Below are 13,665 nucleotides of genomic sequence, written 5' to 3' on the forward strand. Positions count from 1 at the left end.
AAAAATGGAGATAGGTGGAGTACAAGTGATTTGAAGATCTTGCAATGTTTGCATCATCCAAAGGAGTTGTGTGCAGCAAGATGCAGCAGCTACATATTCTTCTTCAGCTGTAGATAAAGCAATAGAACTTTGTTTCTTGCTGAACCAAGATACTAATCTAGGACCCATGAAGAATGCACCACCACTAGTGCTTTTTCTATCATCCACGCTTCCTGCCCAATCCGCATCTGTATATGCATGAAGTGTGAGATCTGTATCTCTAGGATACCATAAGCCATAGTTTTGAGTTCCTTGAAGATACTTGAAAATTCTCTTAACTGCCTGAAGATGAGTTTCCTTTGGATTTGTCTGAAACCTTCCAACTATTCCCACTGCATGCATAATGTCTGGTTGGGTACCTGTTAGATAGAGTAGGCTACCAATCATGGATCTATAGGTTGGTTGATGCACTGCTGCCAATTCATCATTTGCGCTGAGGCTGCATCCTGTCACCATAGGGGTACATACTGGTTTCGAATCCTCCATCCCATATTTCTTCAAGATCTGCTTGAGATACTTGGTTTGTGATAGAAAGATGCCATCTTTGTTTTGTTGGACTTATAAACCAAGAAAATATGTGAGCTCACCAAGCATAGACATTTCAAACTCTTTCTGCATTACTAAGGCAAAATTTGACTCATGTCTTCCTCATTGCTACCAAAGATGATATCATCAACATACATAACAAGTATTAGCAACTTATCATTGTCAATTTTTATATAAAGGTTGTTATCAGTGTTTAGTCAATTTAGTGTTTCTAAATTGATGTCATTAATTGTCAACCCGGGGCTCGTAAGCTGATGAAGTGAAGGTGTACTATATGTACTTAAGCAACCTCTTAGATCTTTTTGTCGTTTGGGGGTGTTGTTTGTGGTCAATTTATCTTCCTAAGATGGAATGGAGTTTTTATAAACAGATGAGTGAGTGTGTGTGTAAGGTGATTTCTAGATGAGTGAGTGTGTGTTACAGGTGATTTCTAACTACCTTCTAAACTTGCAAAGAAAAAGCTTGAAATAAATAAATAACTTGAAATGAATTGAAAGCAAAGAACCACTTTCTAATGGCACTAGACACCATTCATGCTGCTGCAAATAAAAAGGTAAGAAAATCACTTTAAAAACCAATGATAATGTTTATCTCTTCCTAACTCTCTGCTTCCAACATATGTTACTATGTAAAACACGATTAGGAAGTAGTTAGAGATGAGTTTAAAAAGTGATCAAAAATAAGAAAAATCTACTTTAAAGACTAGTTATAATGTTCAACTCTTCCTAACTCTCTGCTTTCAGCACATGGAATTATGTGAAGCACGATTAGAAAGTAGTTAAAGATTAGTCTAAAAAGTACTCAAAGCCAGTTGTAATTTATTAGTAATCTGATCTCTTAAAGATGAACAATTTATGATAAAGAGACCATCCATATGTTAACATACAACTTTGAGAAACTAAACTAGAAATCAGCTATGAAAATAGAGTAAAGGCAGCAACTTTGAATTTGTCAACTGAAAATACCATCAGATATAAAGCAAATACACAAAGACAAAAACAATCCCGGGTTAAAAACCTGCAAAAGAACAATACTGATCAGTTTAAAATAAAGGTTGGAAATGAAATGACATAAGATCAAATGGTACACTATGATACATGATGAAAGAAATAGAAATTGCTGAAAGCATGAAAATGAAACCAAACACTATGTACACGGGCTGTCATAGATGGGGGCCCTCCATCCACGCAACCAACTTAAAAGATCAGCTACGAAAAGGTGAACAGAACAGTCTTCTTTTTATAAAAACATCATGTCAAAATACAGTGAAAAGTGCTGTAGGAACAGCCTTCTAAAACAGAGTTTTTATAACAGAATCAGCGCAGCAATTACAATACTCAAAAAGCTAATCTACAAGCGTTGGCACACGCTTATTTATAAGCACAGAGGCAACTACTCTCTGCGTGAATTAAGCAACTACAGCCTAACCTATTAACTACGCAGCAACACGCAGTCTTAGCTAATTAGCTTGTGCAGCAAACACGTAGGTAACTCCGTGCACTTTTAAGGGAAATGGTCATCATGGGAGACAAATCTATGCTTGGATCCTGTCTTTAGCTGTCCTCGTGGCGTGGAGGAGGTGCTAGCTAAGGTTCCGTGTCCCAACTGTTCACGGCTCTCATGCCACTGTTTAGAACTTGACCGTTTGACCGAGGGAGTACCTGCGTTGACCAAGGGCATACGTGACTGGTTTGGCTCAACCAATAGCATACGATCCATGTGTACATCCAACCCAACATGCCCATGTGGCTCGTTCCTTGAGAAGACACGTGGAGCATATCAAACAACAAAAAGGCAGCGGAATCTCTGAACAGCTGCGGAATTGCTGAACAGCTGCGGAATTGCTGAACAGCTGCGGAAACTCTGTTTATATGTCAAAAATCTAAACCAACAGTAAAACATAAGCAAAGTTAACTAATTGTGCTTAGAGACATCAAATGTAATGATCTGGGTGGAAAATAGAGCAAAAGAGAGGGATAAGTGAAGAAAAGTTGTAGGTAATGATGGATAATCAAGTGCAAGTTTGAGGCTCTACATACCCCCACTACGAGGGTGTTGCATGTCCTCATGCAACGAAAACATTGTTCAATCCACCTGCTGAGATGCCTCTGCTAAGACATCTAGTCTTCTTTTCTTCCTCTGTGTGGCCACATTGACCCTTGGTCTTTTCATCAAACACCTGAATTTTAAATTGATCAAAGCTCTGTTCAACTTCCTGCATCTCTTCTTGAGCTTTTTGTTTTCCTTTTGCCAAAGGCCCATATGAAGCATGGTATTATCTTGGACCATCTTGTCCACATTGCTCTGTTCCTTCAGTCTTTCATTTTCTTGTTTGATGTGGCGATTTAGTACCTCTAGCTCAAATACTTCTTGCTTCAGTGATTGAACTTGCTGTTCAAGAGGTAGAACAGTGCTTGGACCAGCAACAGCTTGTTCTAATGTTTCCAAGTAGTTATATACTCTTTGCTGATCTGGGTCAATCTCTGGTGACCTCTTTGGACTAGGCTCATGCTCAAATTCAGGTTCATGTTCAAATTCAGGCTCATGCTCAAAAGGACTTTCCTCACGTGGAGGGCTAGTCTCAACCTGCTCAACATGTGGAGAGCTTTTTTCAAAGTCAAGTCTTGTAGCAACCTTTGTAGGTGTGCTCAAGTCAATAAAGAATGACTCTTTGTTCCCCATTTTGCTTTGTAACCTGCTGCTCCTTCTCACGGTGGTGATGCTCTGTTTTTCTTTTTGTTGCTTCTGTTTTTGTTTTTGCATCTTCTTGGAAAGGGCAGCCTCATGAAGTTGGGCCAACCTATGTGCCAATGGCTGAGTGTCCTCTTCACTAGAATTCTCAGGAGTAAGGTAGGTTTCTTGGGCTATGGCTTTTCCTTTATCTTTCTTTTGTTTCTTCCTACTCTCCTTTTTCTTTTGAGCAGCTTCTTGTACAATTTCTTGCAGGGTTTCTGTAATGATTCCTTGGGCTGTTTGATCAATGTCTACAGCAGGTTCAGGGTCAATTTCATGTTCAGAATGATGGCCAACATTTTCTTCTTCAACAAGGTCTTGGACAGTTTCTTCTTGGACAACAGTTTCAGGGGTAACCTCTTCTCTTTTTCTTCTACTCTTTCTAGGCACAGAGGCTTCTCCTACCTCTTTGAAGTGGTTTCTCACAAGAAATCTTTCCCAGGTATCCCTTTTGGCCTTTAACTGTTCTTCAACTAGTATTTTGACAAGCCCATGATGGTATAAATGTGGCTCAATGTTTCTTGGGTTTCTTTGGACTATTGAGCACATTTTTCTAAGGCTTGAGAGTAAAAAGTATGGAAGGTTAATGTCATGCTCTCCTAAGAAATGCATCATAATTTTGGCAAGATAAACATATAGAACTCCAAACCTTCCCTCACATGTAAAGAATTTTTGTACTAGTAGAAGCAGAGCTGTCCATTCTTCTTTGACAAGATTAACAGGGATTCCTTTTGTAAAGATGCTAGTGTCCATACCTGGATTCTTCAGAATTTGCTTCCATTGCTGGTCTTGTACTGATCGGTTTTTGAACCATCTCTCTCCAGTTTGTGGTAGTGAAGTGGCCTGTGCCAAACTGCTCTCTGTGACTGTGAATTTCAGATCTCCTATCTCCACTTGGTTGTCTTTCTCTTTGAAAGAACGTTCAAAAGTCTTTGTGACCTCTCTATGATAACCCTTGAATTTTTGAATGCACTGGAGCCAATTTGCCTTTTGCAAAGGGTCTTTGACTTGGGGATATCCTTCCAGAAATTTGGAGCCCTCTGGCTCTGCCCTCAGAAGTTTACCCATTGATTCTCTGGCTCTGTTTTAATACTCTTGAGGAAGGGTTATACGGTTTCAACAGTGGCTTTAACTCAACAACTTTACGGCTTCAACACAACAGCCGTAATACATTCACAACAATGGTCAAAGTTTAGCAGAGGAGAGAAACGAAACAGAGTATGGTTACGATGACAGAATGGTGAATAAGGCAGAGCAGTGGAAAGCAAGGAAAATGCGGAAGTGAAACAACTGCGTGAGTGAGATACTACATGCGTAGGAGGGTTATGAATGATGGAAAGAAACGGTTAAGTCCTTCAACTTCGGTCATGAGTGTACATTTGGCTGCGGAATCATAACGCAGAGAGTCGTAGTACAATTGTCTACGTCACTTAGGTACGAAAATTTAAATGGAAACGCAGCCGTGTGTGGGCTTTTAAATCGTGATGAATGGTGGCTGTTAAGGTTGAGAGATACGGGGATTCTGGTCGAGTAATGGAGAGGAATTGGCAATCATTACATTGAATGGCAAAAAACACAACCCGTAAACTATGCAAAATGTTATAACCGTAGGTTTAGAAATTAAATCATACCTTAGGTGTCCGCGTTTTGATTCCTTTTGCTTATCTGAAATCAACCTTTCATTGTTTGTTGCTGCTACATGACCTTTCAATTTTTGCTGATGACCTTTGGACTGCAGATTCCTTCTTTAAACAGACTGTGTTTTTTTTATGCAGGTGCAGAAAGTGTATTGGCTGCGGAATTGGGATATTGGCTGCGGAATTGCTCCTCAGCTGCAGAAACTGCAGAAATACCCTTCTGACTGCACAAAACAACTTTAGCTGTGTAAAAATAAATCTGACAATGACTTTATTGGTGGAATGGAATGTAATGGATGGATGAATGAAAAGAAATGAGGTGGAGTGAGAGTGATTGAATGAATGAGATGGTGAATGAAGTGGATGAAATGGCGAAATGAGATGGAAGAGAGAGATATTTTTTTGGAAAACATGAGGTGTCAGGTGACCCTGATTTTCACCTCAGGTTTTCTGCATAAGACTGCCAATCAGAGATTGGTTTTCAGGCTTATACATTTATTCTTTTTTTTCTTTTTTTTTTTTGTTTTTTGTTTTTTTTTTTCAAAAACCAAAGATTAGGCTGATGGAGGAGAAGAATCCTTCTCCACCAACCTGATTGCAGAATCTTCTTTAAACAACTTGACAAATTCCTCTTTTGAGAGTGGCCTCTGGTAGACTTTCAATCTATGGCCATTCACAATAAGAGGAGTATGAAATTCATCAATAGTTTTCACTCGAACTGCTCCATTACTAAAGACTTCATCAACCTCATATGGCCCAAGCCAATGAGTTTGAAATTTTCCTTTGAAGTCCTTAAACTTTGAATCAAACAATAGAGCCCAATCTCCTTTCTGAAACTTTCTTTCTTTGATATGACGATCATGCCATTTAGATCTTTGGTGCTGAACTAGATCGGTCCTTAGAATTGCATCTTGTCTTATTTCATCTAGCTCATTTAGCTGGTCCATTCTGTGTTTTTGGGCTTCTGTGAGGCTCATCCCCAATTGGACTGCCATCTTGAAGGTCTTGATTTGGAACTCAATGGGGAGCAGGACTTCCTTCCCATAAACAAGTTCATAGGGAGAATGTCCTGTTGTGTTCCTCCATGTGGTTCGATAGGCCCATAAGGCTTCAGGAAGCCTTTCCGCCCAATCTCTTCGATGAAGATGAATAGTCTTGGTGATAATGCCTTCAAGAACTTTATTGGTAGATTCCACTTGGCCATTGGATTGCGGATGGTAGGGAGTAGATGTTCTGTGCTTGATCTTATATTCCTCCATCAGCTTCTCCATCAATTTAGATGTAAATTGGCTGCCCTTATCTGTTACAATTTCCCTTGGGACACCAAAACGAGTGAAAATATCCTCAAAAAGAAATTGAACAACTGAATTTTCAGTGGCAGAAGGCAATGCCTTGGCTTCTACCCACTTAGTAACATAATCAGTACAAACCAGTATATACTTCTTTTGCTTTGATGGTGGATTAATTGGTCCAACGAAATCTAGAGCCCATTTCTCAAAGGGTTCGATGCATACCTGAGGCTGTAGTGGCATTTCATTTGAAGGAGTTGGTCTCCCAACTCTTTGGCAACTGTCACACCTTCTAACATACTGCTTTGCATCTTTAAAGAGAGAAGGCCAATAATATCCTAGAGAAAGGATTTTATAGGCTGTCCTCTTGTCAGCAAAGTGCCCGCCGCATGGTTCATCATGACATGCCTTAAGGATGTCAGGCATTTCATCTTCCCGAACACACCTTCTGATTATACAATCTGGCCCTGTTTTGAACAATTCATTAGAAATCCAAGAATAATGTGAACTCTCCTGAATGATTTTCCTTTTCTCATTAGGAAATAAGTGTAGAGGTAGCTTCCCTGTAACTAGATAATTAGCCATATCTGCATACCAAGGAGTCTTGGTAGTTACTGCAAACAAGTATTCATCTGGAAACTTATCTTCTACTGGAGAATCCTCATTAGTGTTTTGGATTCTAGACAAGAAATCAGCTAATGTGTTTTGTTTTCCAGGTCTATCTAACACAGTAATGTTGAATTCTTGTAAGAGTAAAAGCCATCTTGTAACTCTACCATCGGTAACAGGTTTGTTCATTAAATATCTTATGGCAGAGTGATCAGTATGGACAAAGGTTTCATAGCCGGTTATGTAGTGTCTAAACTTATTGATCGCATGTACCACAGCTAAGAACTCTTTTTCTGTAACAGTATAATTTAACTCAGTGGGAGTCAAATTCTTACTTGTGTAATAAATGGCATAAGGGATCAAATCCTTTTGTCCCAAAACAGCTCCTAGAGCTGTATCTGAAGCATCAGTAGAAATGTGGAAAGGGAGTTTCCAATTTGGCCCCCTTAAGATGGGTGCTTCAGATATTCTAGTCTTTAAAGCTTCAAAGGCAAATTGACATTCAGGATCCCATTTGAACTCACAGTCTTTGGTAAGTAATTTGAAAAGAGGAGATGCTATCTTAGTGAAGTTTTCAATAAATCTTCTGTAGTATCTAGTAAACCCAAGAAAACTTCTAACATCTTTCTGGCAATTTGGAACAGGTAACTTAGAGATGACTTCAACTTTAGATCTATCAACCTTAATCCCATCTCCTGAAATATGATGTCCTAAAACAATCCCTTCAGTAAACATCATAAAACACTTTTCATGACTTAAAGAAAGATTTGTTTCCTTACATCTTATCAGTACTTTTTCCAAATTTTCCAAAGTTTCTTCAAATGTATTACCATAAACTGTGAAATCGTCCATGTATACCTCTACACAATCATGAATCAGATCTGAAAAGATTCCTAGTACAGCCCTTTGAAATGTAGCGGGTGCATTGCACAATCCAAAAGGGAGTACTCGGTAGGCAAAGGTTCCCCAAGGACAAGTAAATGTGGTTTTGTCTTGATCTTCAGGTGCTACCTGAATTTGATTATACCCACTAAAACCATCCAAAAATGAGAAATACTTTTTACCTGCTAAAGTGTCTAGTACCTGATCAATAAAAGGTAGAGGGAAATGATCCTTTAAGGTTGCCTTGTTCAATTCTCGGTAATCAATGCAAACTCTCCATTTACCATTCTTTTTGGGCACTATAACCAAGGGAGAAACCCATTGGCTATCTGAAATGGGGTAAATGAAGTTTACCTTGAGCAATTTCTGGAGTTCTTCTTTCACGATTTCCCTAAGGTTTGGATTCATCCTTCTTTGTGGTTGCCTAATAGGTCTGTTGTTTTCTTCAATATAGATGTGATGAATACAAGTCTTAGGATTGATTCCTTTCATGTCAGTGTATTCCCATGCAAATGCAGTGGAATGTTTTTGCAAAAGTTTAGTTAATTCTTCTTGTTGTGGTCTTTCCAAGTTTTTGTTAATGTTCAATGTTTTTCCTGGAAGGATTTCAACTGTAGAACTACCAAACTCTTCCATTGAGAAGAGAGACATCTGTCTAGAGGAGAGATATTCAATGTCTGCATCTAACTGAAACTGTGTAGAGTCATATTCTAAAGGTATTTCAAAATTTTCTAATGTATTTAGAATTTGACTATCCTCACTGATCTCTGAGATGGTTAGAACAGGTTGAATAGTATCCTCATCATCAACCCACTCATCTTCTCCTATTTCTGTTATTGCCTTTGCTGGAGGATACAAGTTGAATTTCTTGGTGGAATTACCATCTGATATATACATGTCCCCAGACCTACAACTGATAAAAGCATCAGCTGTTGCTAACCAAGGTCTTCCTAAGATAAGAGGATGTCCTCCTAGATTGTTCTTGGGAGTTAAAATCATAAAATCAACTGGATATTCCCAAGAGTCTAGGGAGACTGGAATGTCTTCCAATACACCACCAGGTTTAATGATTGATCTATCTGCAAGCTGCAGTAAAGTAGGTGTAAAGAGAAGGTTAGGAAGCTTTAACTGATCCATGGTCTGTCTACTCATGATGTTGATCGCGGCTCCTAAGTCAATCAAAGTATTTGGGATTTCAACCCCATTAATATGAGTTTTGAAAATAGGTCTACCGGGATCCACATACTTTTGCATGGTAATCTTACCCATCATAATGTCTGCAATTTTTCCAACTAGATGTATCCTTTTAATATCTCTGGTTCTCTTTCCTGTTTTCTTCAAACTCAACTCCTTTATTGTCTTCGCTAGAATAGGAATTTCCTTAATGGCTTGTAACAAGGGGATCTTGATACAGACATTCTTCAATTCATCTAGAAAACTATAGTCAGGCACCCATATTTGCTTTTCCACTCCTTTGTCAATTTGTAATCTTTCGGGAAAAGGAGGTGTAGCTAAAGGTGTAGGTTGCTCAACTATGGGAGTTGTAGAGGTTGATTCTTTTTCTTTTTCTTTTTGGATATTTTGGTTTTTAAGTGATACTTCAGAACCCTTATTGACTTTGCTTGGTTGTTGAACACTTGTAGAAGGTTGATCTAAGATTCTACCTGATCTGAGTTGTACTTCATTGAGAGGAACAACCATATAGGTAGGGAATGGTTGACCTTCCATCATGTAAGCATTTTGAGGGTTCCTATTATTTGGATTTGGTAATGGCTGAGAGGGAAGTTGATTTGATTTCTGCTGGGATTGAAGCGATAGTTGAGAATTTTGATTTTGTGGAGGAGGTTGTTGTTGTTGAGGGTATGGCAATGATAGTTGTTGACCTTGATTTGGAAGTTGTGGAGCCTGCTGATTCTGAAATGATGGAGGATATTGATAGAATTGAGCAAATCTCCCATAAGGATTTTGCATGCTTTGCATCCATGCTTGAAAAGCATTTTGAGGTTGAGGCCAAGGTTGTTGCCAAGGATTCCAATTTGGTTTGGATTGAGAATTCATAGAGTTGTTAAACCCTTGATTCTGTTTCCCTTGCCAAGGTCTCCTTGCAATAAAACAGAGAGATTCAAGTGTATCTGGATCCTCTTGAAAGACTGCTTTGAGGCCAGGTTTTGAAGGACAATCCTTAGTCTCATGAGTTTCTGAGCAAATTACACATGTTTCTACAACATGTGTGTCCAAGGGACATTCCCTTAAAGCATGTTTCTTTCTACATTTCGGGCAAAAAATGGCCAAAGCCTCAGCTTCTGCTTTTTTTTTATTGTGAATCTTAAGGGTATCTAGTTGTTCACTAAGACTCCCTAAGATGTCAGTTTTGAATTCATCAAGCATATTGCCGATTTCAGCCCTACTTACTGATCCTGTTGCAGATTTATTTGCTCTAAGGAGAGAAGGATCTCTAGGCCCTTTTTGAGTTTTTGATTTGCCTCTTGAGAGATGGATACAAAGTTCTGCTATATCATTGAGTGAAATTTGAGAAATATCCCCTTTCCCCATCATGTTTAAGATATCTATCCATTCATCCCTAATGGCTTTTAATAAGAGGGCTTTTAAGGTCTCTTCATCCAAGCTACTCATTTTTTCTCTTTTCAAGTTATATTGAAATCTTTCAAGTAAATCTTCTAAGCTCTCATCTTCTCTTTGTATCATTTTAAAAACCTCGTCCTTGTGATTAGTAGGCATACAATAGTCCAAATACCTATCCAAAAATGTCTGTTTCATTTCATCCCAAGACCTAATGGATTGAGTGAGTAACCCCATGAACCATTTCAAGGCTTGATCCTTCAGTGTTGAAGGGAACAATTTGAGTTTCTGAGAGTCATCCAGGTAGTCATAAGTTCGACACACCACTTCAAACTCAAATAAAAATGTTTCAGGGTCCTCAGTCCTTAACCCATGGAAATTTGGGAGGACAGATGGTGATATGTTTTTCATAGTGGCTCGGGAATCCTCATTAACAATGGGAAACCCAAATGAATTATCCCCATCTCTATTTCCTCCTCCAAGGGGACCTCTACCTCCATTATTGTTGTTGTTGTTTCCTCCTCCTCCTCTACCTCTACCTCTACCCCTACCACCTCCTTCTTCCTCTGCCATGATGGTTCTCCTAGGGATTTCAAAATCTTCTGGTTCCTCTACAAAAGGTGAATGAGAAGAGATTTCTCCTTCTTCTTCAGATGATTCCACTTCCTCAATTACAATTGGTCTTTCTGTAGGAGAAAGAGAAGAGTCTCTTCCTGGTTCAAATTCAATAGAAGGTGTAGGAGAGTCAACTCTTGGCTCTTGAATTCCAGGAATTCTAGGACTAGGAGTGTCGGTTGGAGATAAGGGAGGTGTCTCTTGTCTATCCCTTGAAGCAGATGGACTTGTAAAAATTGAACTTCGAGCTCTAGCTAAAAACCTTCCCCTAGAATCTCTAGCTCTATGCATGTCATTTTTTTTTATTTTTCTTCAAGTCAAGTTAATAGTTCTTTTTCTGATCTTCCAGTTCACTCTAAGTGCAAGAGGAGAGCATACTTAGATAGGTTATCAACTTCTTTCCTTGAAATTTTTATGTTTTTTTTTTTTTCTAAGAATATGGCTACTTAATTTCACTTCCCCGGCAACGGCGCCAAAATGTTTAGTCAATTTAGTGTTTCTAAATTGATGTCATTAATTGTCAACCCGGGGCTCGTAAGCTGATGAAGTGAAGGTGTACTATATGTACTTAAGCAACCTCTTAGATCTTTTTGTCGTTTGGGGGTGTTGTTTGTGGTTAATTTATCTTCCTAAGATGGAATGGAGTTTTTATAAACAGATGAGTGAGTGTGTGTGTAAGGTGATTTCTAGATGAGTGAGTGTGTGTTACAGGTGATTTCTAACTACCTTCTAAACTTGCAAAGAAAAAGCTTGAAAGAAATAAATAACTTGAAATGAACTGAAAGCAAAGAACCACTTTCTAATGGCACTAGACACCATTCATGCTGTTGCAAATAAAAAGGTAAGAAAATCACTTTAAAAACCAATGATAATGTTTATCTCTTCCTAACTCTCTGCTTCCAACATATGGTACTATGTAAAACACGATTAGGAAGTAGTTAGAGATGAGTTTAAAAAGTGATCAAAAATAAGAAAAATCTACTTTAAAGACTAGTTATAATGTTCAACTCTTCCTAACTCTCTGCTTTCAGCACATGGAATTATGTGAAGCACGATTAGAAAGTAGTTAAAGATTAGTCTAAAAAGTACTCAAATCCAGCTGTAATTTATTAGTAATCTGATCTCTTAAAGATGAACAATTTATGATAAAGAGACCATCCATATGTTAACATACAACTTTGAGAAACTAAACTAGAAATCAGCTATGAAAATAGAGTAAAGGCAGCAACTTTGAATCTGTCAACTGAAAATACCATCAGATATAAAGCAAATACACAAAGACAAAAACAATCCCGGGTTAAAAACCTGCAAAAGAACAATACTGATCAGTTTAAAATAAAGGCTGGAAATGAAATGACATAAGATCAAATGGTACACTATGATACATGATGAAAGAAATAGAAATTGCTGAAAGCATGAAAATGAAAACAAACACTATGTACACGGGCTGTCATAGATGGGGGCCCTCCATCCACGCAACCAACTTAAAAGATCAGCTACGAAAAGGTGAACAGAATAGTCTTCTTTTTATAAAAACAGCATGTCAAAATACAGTGAAAAGTGCTGTAGGAACAACCTTCTAAAACAGAGTTTTTATAACAGAATCAGCGCAGCAATTACAATACTCAAAAAGCTAATCTACAAGCGTTGGCACACGCTTATTTATAAGCACAGAGGCAACTACTCTCTGCGTGAATTAAGCAACTACAGCCTAACCTATTAACTACGCAGCAACACGCAGTCTTAGCTAATTAGCTTGTGCAACAAACACGTAGGTAACTCCGTGCACTTTTAAGGGAAACGGTCATCATGGGAGACAAATCTATGCTTGGATCCTGTCTTTAGCTGTCCTCGTGGCGTGGAGGAGGTGCCAGCTACGGTTCCGTGTCCCAACTGTTCACGGCTCTCATGCCACCGTTTAGAACTTGACCGTTTGACCGAGGGAGTACCTGCGTTGACCAAGGGCATACGTGACTGGTTTGGCTCAACCAATAGCATACGATCCATGTGTACATCCAACCCAACATGCCCATGTGGCTCGTTCCTTGAGAAGACACGTGGAGCATATCAAACAACAAAAAGGCTGCGGAATCTCTGAACAGCTGCGGAATTGCTGAACAACTGCGGAATTGCTAAACAGCTGCAGAAACTCTGTTTATATGTCAAAAATCTAAACCAACAGTAAAACATAAGCAAAGTTAACTAATTATGCTTAGAGACATCAAATGTAATGATCTGGGCGGAAAATAGAGCAAAAGAGAGGGATAAGTGAAGAAAAGCTGTAGGTAATGATGGATAATCAAGTGAAAGTTTGAGGCTCTACAATCAGTTGATCCTTTTATAAAACCTTGTTAACGGAGGTATTTATCCAAGCGATAATACCAAGCCCTTGGAGCTTGTTTAAGGCCATAGAGAGCCTTTTTGAGTCTGCATACAAGCTTTGGATCATTTCCAAGGATAAACCCATCTGGTTGCTCAATATACACTTCTTCATCCAAGTCTCCATTTAGAAAAGCAGATTTCATGTCCATTTGAAATACTTTGAACTTCTGAAAACTAGAGAGAGCAAGGAACATTCTGATGGCCTCAAGTCTAGCAATGGGAGCAAAAGTTTCTTCAAAGTCGATTCCTTCTTGTTGAGCATACCCTTTACAAACAAGTCTGGCTTTGTTTCTAATAACTTCCCCATTTTCATTCAACTTGTTTTTGAATATCCATTTTGTCCCTATGACATT

This window comes from Pinus tabuliformis, chromosome J (genome assembly GCF_031772625.1).
Source record: "Pinus tabuliformis cultivar Carrire ecotype Pingquan chromosome J, CPIR1, whole genome shotgun sequence".
NCBI lineage: Eukaryota > Viridiplantae > Streptophyta > Pinopsida > Pinales > Pinaceae > Pinus > Pinus tabuliformis.